The following is a 9,379-nucleotide window of genomic DNA, read 5'->3' as shown; positions in this document are numbered from 1 at the left end:
TTTGGAATCGCAAGGTAGTTGGTTTTACCGAATTTGATATGCAAGCTCAGTCAGCTACCTCCCCCCGCACAGGTCATGCGTAGACCAAAATCACAGGTTCGTGCTACTCAGTCACGCTATCAGCATGCAGAGCACGGCGAACATACACAAAGAAGTCATTCCCATGGTGATTCCAAGCGCATGATCGGAAACAATGTCCGCGTCAGGAATCAAAGTGTTTTTCATGCAGCAAGCAGTGCCATATACAAAGTATGTCTCTTCGAAAGCCTAGTGCCAGGTAATTTTCAAACTCAAATCCTAACTCTAGAATGAAATTCTAGGAGGCGAGATACTGGCAGAAGTAAAGATGTGAGGACGGGGCGTAAGTCGTGCTTGGGTAGCTCAGTTGGTAGAGCACTTGTCCTCGAAAGGCAAAGGTCCCGAGTTCGAGTCTCGGTCCGGCACACAGCTTTAATCTGCCAGGAAGTTTCAAATCCTAACTCTGTTTCCAGGGAAGTGAACGTTGTCAATGCCACGCCCGTGGACGGTGACTGGTCAGTGGCTCAACCTGTTTATCAGTCCGAACGATCTCAAGTATTCAAACGGCAGGCAAATAAGTTATCTGTACATTTACGTGCGACTAATCATGATTGAAATTACAATTAGAAAACGATGCAAGTGTAACGTTGCTTAACCGCCCAACATACGAGAAGCTACGTAATCGCCGGCTACAACAGCCTCTTAGGGCCACGTAGTTTGCCTGCCGCTTTTCAAGATACATAAAAGCAGTACATTTCAATGTGTTTCTACGTGTTACATTCGAAGGAAAGTCCACTCATTTCCGGTATGGGCAGTTTCGACTTGTTTGGTTTAATAGTACAAGGCAAAGTGTTACAACTGAAGGCGTTGTGTTCTAAGTACAGTCCGTTGTTTGACGACAGCTTGAGGAAGGTGTCAGATTTCGAGGCTCATGTTCATTTTAGTTGCCGCACCATGGTGAACTCATGAACAATCTGAACAATCTGGAACAAGGTCACTTTCTTTTTCCACAACTGAAGTGCAAGAAGCGTATTTGCAACTGCTATTGGACGAGTCACCCAAGAAGTTTTTGTCGTTAATACTGTAAGACCCGTTTTACTAAAGACAGTTTTCTGTGTGTAAAATTTTGTTTGACGATTGAGGACCATAGACTCCGTGTACCAACAATTCCACCATGTGTACAAATGAATGCCGTACATTTGCCACGCCGGACATTTCCCTCACTTGCCCCTTCGCCAGGTAGCTTGAGTAGCGATCCCTCAGGTAAGGGACGCCCTTCCCCGCACTACCTCTGTCCCCTTTCAAACCGCCGTCTCCACATCTTACTCGATACAACCAGTACGTAAGGGACCTTCTTCTTCGACATCTTGGCCAAATACAGAGCTTCTTTTCCGAAATATTTATAACTTTTGGGAAACGAACGCAATGCCGACGATTATGTCAGTATGTAATTAGTTCTGCCAAGTATAAATATAGATTCCTCTGTCTGTACGGTAGCTTCCTTTCACGCTTACTCTTTGCGATAGAAACAGTCCATCGGCATGGGAACAACAAGAAAGGAACGATGTAAAGAGAATGCGAATGTACGCTAATCATTTCTTTTTAATCACTGCATTTGTGCCTACTTTAATTACTACAACTGCATACCCAAAAGACAATAGGGAAAGAATAAATGGGTTTGTGAATGTTTGAAAAGAAGAACGACATACTCCTTATTAATTTACTCTCAAAAAACATTAGTTAATAAAGTGTAGCGGGACAATGTTCAAAACATAACTGAAAACACGTTCCCTAAATAGAGATAAGAACATCTATGATTGACATGTCATCTAAAGTCGACTTACAATTTTAAATGTTAGAAATAAGGAAATGAAGTAATACAGAATGCTACGATTGTAACGTACGTTGTTGTTCTACATTGTTTAGCTCTGGTATTTACAGGGTCACAGAGAAAGCATCTTAGGTTCTGGAGGGAAAAGCCGTAATTATAAATTTCTGCACTATAACAGAAACAAGAAGGACAACTTAAGGAAAAATAATGTAAGCTCACAATCGACTTTGAAGCAGATAGTTCCTGTGACTTAGTATGGGCAGAGGTTATATTTGACAACCGGAATAAATTAATAACTGGCTCCCTTTACCGACCCCTGTCTCAGATGAAACAGTTGCTGAACAGTTCAAAGAAAATAAAACTTGAGTCTCATCACAAATAGGTACCCTACTCATACAATTATAGTTGGCTGTTACTTCAATCTACCTTCCGCATGTTGACAAAAATACATTTTAATACGATATTGTAAACAGAAAACAACTTCCGTAATTGTTCTAAATGTTTTTTAAAATTATTTTTAACAATTAGTTGACGAGGCCATTGAAATTGTAAATGGTTACGAAAACACACTTGACCTCTTACCCACAAATAATCCTGAGCATCACGACGGATACAGGGATTAGTGAACACGCAGACGTAGACAGGCTCACTTCCGTAACAAAGAAATTCACCAAAAATAACGCGAAATATATCTATTTATAAAAGCAGCTAAAAATTCGGGTGACGTCTTTCTAAGAGATAGTCTCCAATCCTTCCAAACTATGTAAATGAAGACCATATGTGGCTTAAGTTCAAAGAAATAGTATCAACATCACTCGAGATATTCATACCAAATAAATTAATAAGAGACGGAACTGATCCCCCGCGGTACACAAAACACTACAGAAAGCTGCTGTAGGAGCACCGCAAAAGGCACGTATAATTTAGACGAACGCAAAATCTCCAAGATTGGTGAAGTTTCACTGAGACTCGAAATTTGGTGCGGATTTCAATGCGAGATGCATTTAATAGTTTCCATAACGAAATTCGCTCTAGAAATGTGGCGGAAAATCCAAAGATACTGGTCCCATGTTAAGTAAACCATCGGAAAGGCTCAGTAAGCACCTTTATTGCGCGACAGCGACGGTAACGTTACTGATGACAGTGCCACTAAAGTGGAGTTAGTAAATGCATTTTCCGGAAATCCTCCACCAAAGAAGACGAAGGAAATATTCCAGAATTCGAAATGAGAACAGCTGCAAACATAATTTAGAAGTAGATATCCCTGGTGTTGCAAAGCAACTGAAATTACACTGTCAGTGACAGAGGAAATGATCAAATATCTTTTCAAAAAGTCTCTAATGTATAAGAAAAGTAGGTCTAATACATTTGTTTCTGATGTTCTTTAGTAACAATTAATTTTCAGTAGTAAACTCCTTGGTTTTATTGACCTGTTTAAAGATAATCAACCATTTAGTAAGAAATTTTAATTTTTAAAGGACTATATCTAAATGTACTTAGGTTGATTTACATTTACTATAAATGTTTGCAGCTAAACTTAAATAAAAAAATATTTGAGGTGCCAAAACTGTCAATCTTAGCATCAGATCAGTTTTGGGATGTCAATTTTAGGTGCAATTCAAAGGTTCAGTTCCCATTTTCTTTTACAAAAGCGTATACTATCAGTTTAACAAACCATGATATTTTAGGTGATAGTTGCGATTCTGAAGCTTCAGAAAATTATTTTAGAACTGACAATTATTTAATAGTATGGCCATAATATTGGAAGGTAGAAAAAAGTTATCTTAACCTGACAACAATAGGGATACTTTTGTGAGGCTTGAAACACTTTTTAATTTTTACATTAAAGGCTGATTCGCATCACACTTTGCACAGGCTTTGGACCGTTAAAATGATAAATTGCCATTTACCATTCTGGCGTATGTAAAATTGGCCTCAACACGCTGAACTAATGTACACTCTATTTACGATTACAACTTAATATTAGATCCGATAATGCTGCTTTAATGTTTTAATAATTTTATCTCTGTAATCTGCAAGGACTCAGTGGTCTTCATAGTTTTTTAATACATTATTTTTAACGTATTTTAGTCCAGATTCTGAATATGGGCAATGGCTTTCAAGCAAGACCTAATGTTGCCAGTCTCTTCTTAATTCTTTACGATTCTCTCTATCCTGTCGTCCATCTTCAAGTACTTCTTCTTCCTCTTCTTACCTTCAAGATTCATTTCCAAATTCATGTACATGCAGTTTGTGAGCTCTGCTTCCTTTTTCAAGCACTCCACCAAATAGTTGATTTTAGGGTGAGGGTTTCCGATAATACTATTTATTTTGTTGTGCCACCCTTCAACAGCATTCGTCGTTCGGTGCCTTTTTCCGTAACAGTCACACATTTCTATTGCGATATCCTCATTCTCTAACTAGTTATCCCACAAAGTAGTCAAACAATTGAGAGAACCTTCCGTTATCAGGAGCTTCTGCATGAATCTCAATCCATCCACTGCTTACCTCCTCCAGTTTTACAACTGCCAGCGCTACACACATGCTGACGTGAAGTCTTAAATCCTCGTTCTAGCGGTACTCCTCAGTTAGACCGAGAACTCTAGATCTTCTCCATAAACTCTTCTTCATATGGAAATAGAATCCATTTATTTCAGTTGTGGGAAAAACTTGACGAATGGCAGATATCGCAGCTGCCTCAAAGTCCATCTTTACTTGTTTAGGACACCACTGAGAGACTGCCTGTTTTATCAGACGAAACAGACGAACATACACTCCTGGAAATTGAAATAAGAACACCGTGAATTCATTGTCCCAGGAAGGGGAAACTTTGACACATTCCTGGGGTCAGATACATCACATGATCACACTGACAGAACCACAGGCACATAGACACAGGCAACAGAGCATGCACAATGTCGGCACTAGTACAGTGTATATCCACCTTTCGCAGCAATGCAGGCTGCTATTCTCCCATGGAGACGATCGTAGAGATGCTGGATGTAGTCCTGTGGAACGGCTTGCCATGCCATTTCCACCTGGCGCCTCAGTTGGACCAGCGTTCGTGCTGGACGTGCAGACCGCGTGAGACGACGCTTCATCCAGTCCCAAACATGCTCAATGGGGGACAGATCCGGAGATCTTGCTGGCCAGGGTAGTTGACTTACACCTTCTAGAGCACGTTGGGTGGCACGCGATACATGCGGACGTGCATTGTCCTGTTGGAACAGCAAGTTCCCTTGCCGGTCTAGGAATGGTAGAACGATGGGTTGGATGACGGTTTGGATGTACCGTGCACTATTCAGTGTCCCCTCGACGATCACCAGTAGTGTACGGCCAGTGTAGGAGATCGCTCCCCACACCATGATGCCGGGTGTTGGCCCTGTGTGCCTCGGTCGTATGCAGTCCTGATTGTGGCTTTCACTTGCACGGCGCCAAACACGCATACGACCATCATTGGCACCAAGGCAGAAGCGACTCTCATCGCTGAAGACGACACGTCTCCATTCGTCCCTCCATTCACGCCTGTCGCGACACCACTGGAGGCGGGCTGCACGATGTTGGGGCGTGAGCGGAAGACGGCCTAACGGTGTGCGGGACCGTAGCCCAGCTTCATGGAGACGGTTGCGAATGGTCCTCGCCGATACCCCAGGAGCAACAGTGTCCCTAATTTGCTGGGAAGTGGCGGTGCGGTCCCCTACGGCACTGCGTAGGATCCTACGGTCTTGGCGTGCATCCGTGCGTCGCTGCGGTCCGGTCCCAGGTCGACGGGCACGTGCACCTTCCGCCGACCACTGGCGACAACATCGATGTACTGTGGAGACCTCACGCCCCACGTGTTGAGCAATTCGGCGGTATGTCCACCCGGCCTCCCGCATGCCCACTATACGCCCTCGCTCAAAGTCCGTCAACTGCACATACGGTTCACGTCCACGCTGTCGCGGCATGCTACCAGTGTTAAAGACTGCGATGGAGCTCCGTATGCCACGGCAAACTGGCTGACACTGACGGCGGCGGTGCACAAATGCTGCGCAGCTAGCGCCATTCGACGGCCAACACCGCGGTTCCTGGTGTGCCCGCTGTGCCGTGCGTGTGATCATTGCTTGTACAGCCCTCTCGCAGTGTCCGGAGCAAGTATGGTGGGTCTGACACACCGGTGTCAATGCGTTCTTTTTTCCATTTCCAGGAGTGTATATGTCTTTCTTCGTATTAGTGAAACGTCCCCTTTTAACAATATACACGACTGTGCTTAGACTGACACACAATATTTTTTAGCGCAACGCAATCTGACTTTCAACACACAATATTTTGTTAGCGCAACGCAATCTGACTTTCAACACACAATATTTTGTTAGCGCAACGCAATCTGACTTTCAAAATTCTCTACAAGAGAATGGCCCTGACTAACATTAACCTATACGTCTCACAAATCACTTACCTCACCAAAAATCTTCGCTGCTCAAGCTACTGCAATACAGCGAGCGCCACTACTGCCAGCTAAATAAAAGATTCAAACTATGGAAGGCACTAACTACTGATAGGGATAGTTAGCAAATGAAAGATATTAATAGAGAACAAACAATGTATTTACCTTGATATCATGACAAATTACAAAACTCCACCATCTCTCTCCCCACATCCACCACTGCTGGCGGCTCACCTCCAACTGCCCAGCGCTACGCGCTGTTCACAGCCAGCTGCCTAACACTACAATGGTTGAGTATTACAACAATGCAAAGCAGCCACAGACTGCACACGGCACAGCCGGTGATTTTCATACTGAGGTGGCGTTATCAATAAAAAAACCTAAACAGCCTACTTACATAGCCCCCATGCTCCCCACAAAAAATTTTACAAATTTTGTTGGGCACTGGCCAATACATATTTGTTAAAATTTTTTTTTCACAATTACAATAACAAAGAAATCAAATGCACACACTTATTGATACAATGTTGGTCAAAAGCTAAAATTTTCTCACAGTCCATAAAGACAGTCCTGATCATTCATCACATTGCAGTGTTTTTCTCAAAGTCTGAGCAGTAAAAGAAAATGCACACGGAAGTAGTGGATTTCCATGCAGTCTTGAAGAAGTATCGTTGTCCTTCCAACGGAAAGACAGTGCTGACTCTCGACATGTTGACAGGTAATGGGCCACAAGAGAGCAAACTCACAGCGGAGTCAGTCGAAGTTTTGAAGAGTATTGGTGGGTAGGTCATCACAGAGCAGACCCACTGTAGTCCTGGTAGAGATTACGGTATTGGTGGGCCACCAGAGGTGCAGACCCACTGCAGTCCTTGTAGAAATAATGGTATTGGTGAGTCATCAAAGGTGCAGACCCACTGCAGTCCTTGTAGAGATATAATGGTACTGGTGGGCCACCAGAGGCGCAGACCCACTGTAGTCCTTGTAGAGATGGCCAGCAGCCATCTGTTGTGACTGTGCAGGTACACAATCACCATTGAAGAGTCTTGCGGATAATATAACAAGTCCATAACCACCACTTGTGCACTCACAAAGTTGTTGGAATTGTCCTTAGAACAAGCAATGCTGTTATCCAGTCCCTTGCTGAATTATTAACACACGTGAAAACACTAACAGTCCCTACTTGTCACATATTGTCCATATACTATGACCAATAGAAACGTGTGCAGTGAAATGTAACTTACAAGTTACTTAATTTGATGACCTGGTGTCAATTACAATTTTATAACATAAGAATACAATTACAAGGGTACAGAAAACATCATTAAAAACATAATAGTAGAGATAACATTCGTAGTAATAGGGGCTTTACAAAAGAATAGAAATAAACATATACATCAGTGTTACAAAAATAATGACATAAGTACATACATAAAGATCAGAATAACTTTTGGAATATCAACTTCCACATGAGCATTAAAACAAAACAGAACAAATACTGTATAAACATCTTTACAAAGTAAATAACATAGTATTAGAAAAATTCTACAACATAGGTCTTATCAGATAAACAACTAAAGACAGGAAGTACACAAATACACAAGGGAACACAAACACATAGTGGGATAACACAATGGAAAGGACAGGGTTCGTTTTCAGTGTAACTTTTGGTACTGCAGTATTTTGTGAACAAAACCTGTTTTGTTCTTGGAGATCTCTCTTCGTTCATCATTATTCCCAAATGGTCCTATCTGTACCTCTTTTCTGTATTCTAACCATATTTCTTTCAAAATAATTATTTCTCATTGTACAATACTCATTTTGGCCCTATCTGTTTCTTGTGGCTTCTCAATGCATTTCTTCCAATTCATCATAGTTAGTTTCTTATATAGTCTACCCCCTCTTAAGCTAACTTAAATCTACTGAGCTCAGATGCTAAACTAAGGGACGAGGCAATGCAGCAGCACATAACAAATTAACACAAACAGCAATGACAAAAAAACGCAGATTTGCGAAGCAAGCAGCATTAAGAAATTAGCAAAGCAATTGTAATATTACAACTAATCTAAGGCAATGTGCAGCAAACAATAAAAATATAAAAATAAATCATTAGTAAAACTGGCTTAACAGAATAATACAAAATCAAATTCAATAACACTATGCCTGGCAAACAGCAGCAACTTATATCTAAATATGACATAGCTCAAGCAGAAAAAATAGTACACTAAAGATAACAATGCAGATAAGGGAAATGTATAATCACATCTTAATGTCTAAGTAATTAAAGTGGTGCACCACAAAAACTAATTCTACAAAAAATTACTCAGTAGTTGAAAAGAAAATTATGTATGCAGTTCCTGGTATTAGTCCCTTCTTATTGTTCTTTCCATTCCAAGAGCTCCTTTTTCGAAGAATGTGGATTACAAAATTATTGTTTAATAGATCTGCAGACAGAAAATATTTATATTAGTACATCTATAAAATTTTATTTTAACCAGTGCTAGAAACTAGATATTAAACAAAATGCGCAAAGCAAGGCGTGAAACGTCATTCACTAGCCATATGGCATTTCTCTCAATTAGCACGACAATAGCCGTGAAATGTTGCGATGCTTTCTACAAAGGAACGTCAATAGCGATTATAATGGCCTCTTTTTTCTTCTACCTGTGCCGCTGGAAGGCTAATGGTTTTTTTTTTGTTCGGGCGGCTGTCGCCCAGGTGTCTGACACAGCTGTGTGCCCACAACGTATTACGTGCAGGTGGTCACTTAACTTTCGTACGGAAATATTTACGACAGCAGTTTCCGCTACAATGGCAGTCTTAAATAAAAATATTTCACAGGTCAAGAATTAGCGTTGCAAACCTGTAAAAACAAAATCCCATGAATATAACAGTGTCCAAAAAATTTTCGTCGGCATTGTGATACATTCACGCATTTACACACATTTCATAATTCTAAAAGTACGATTCTCGGTTTCCAACATACGTCTTCACAAGGCAGAGTTCCTAACCGCTACTCATTACTCCTTACCTTATTACACATATACAAATTCGTCGACGCTTCTTCAATACTTCATCATTAGATACATAGCATAATCAAATTCTTC

The 9,379-nt window shown here is 41.2% G+C and overlaps 1 non-coding gene across 1 annotated transcript; it reads left to right on the top strand.

Moving 5' to 3' along the window:
- Positions 1-369: 369 nt before the first annotated feature.
- Positions 370-444, top strand: Trnas-cga (transfer RNA serine (anticodon CGA)). The gene has a single exon. It is a non-coding gene; the product is annotated as a tRNA-Ser (tRNA).
- Positions 445-9,379: the final 8,935 nt, after the last annotated feature.

The sequence above is a fragment of the Schistocerca nitens genome, chromosome 4 (assembly GCF_023898315.1).
Source record: "Schistocerca nitens isolate TAMUIC-IGC-003100 chromosome 4, iqSchNite1.1, whole genome shotgun sequence".
Classification (NCBI taxonomy): Eukaryota; Metazoa; Arthropoda; class Insecta; order Orthoptera; family Acrididae; genus Schistocerca; species Schistocerca nitens.
Note: the sequence above shows the minus strand (reverse complement) of the source record. Positions and strands in the feature narration are given on the sequence as shown.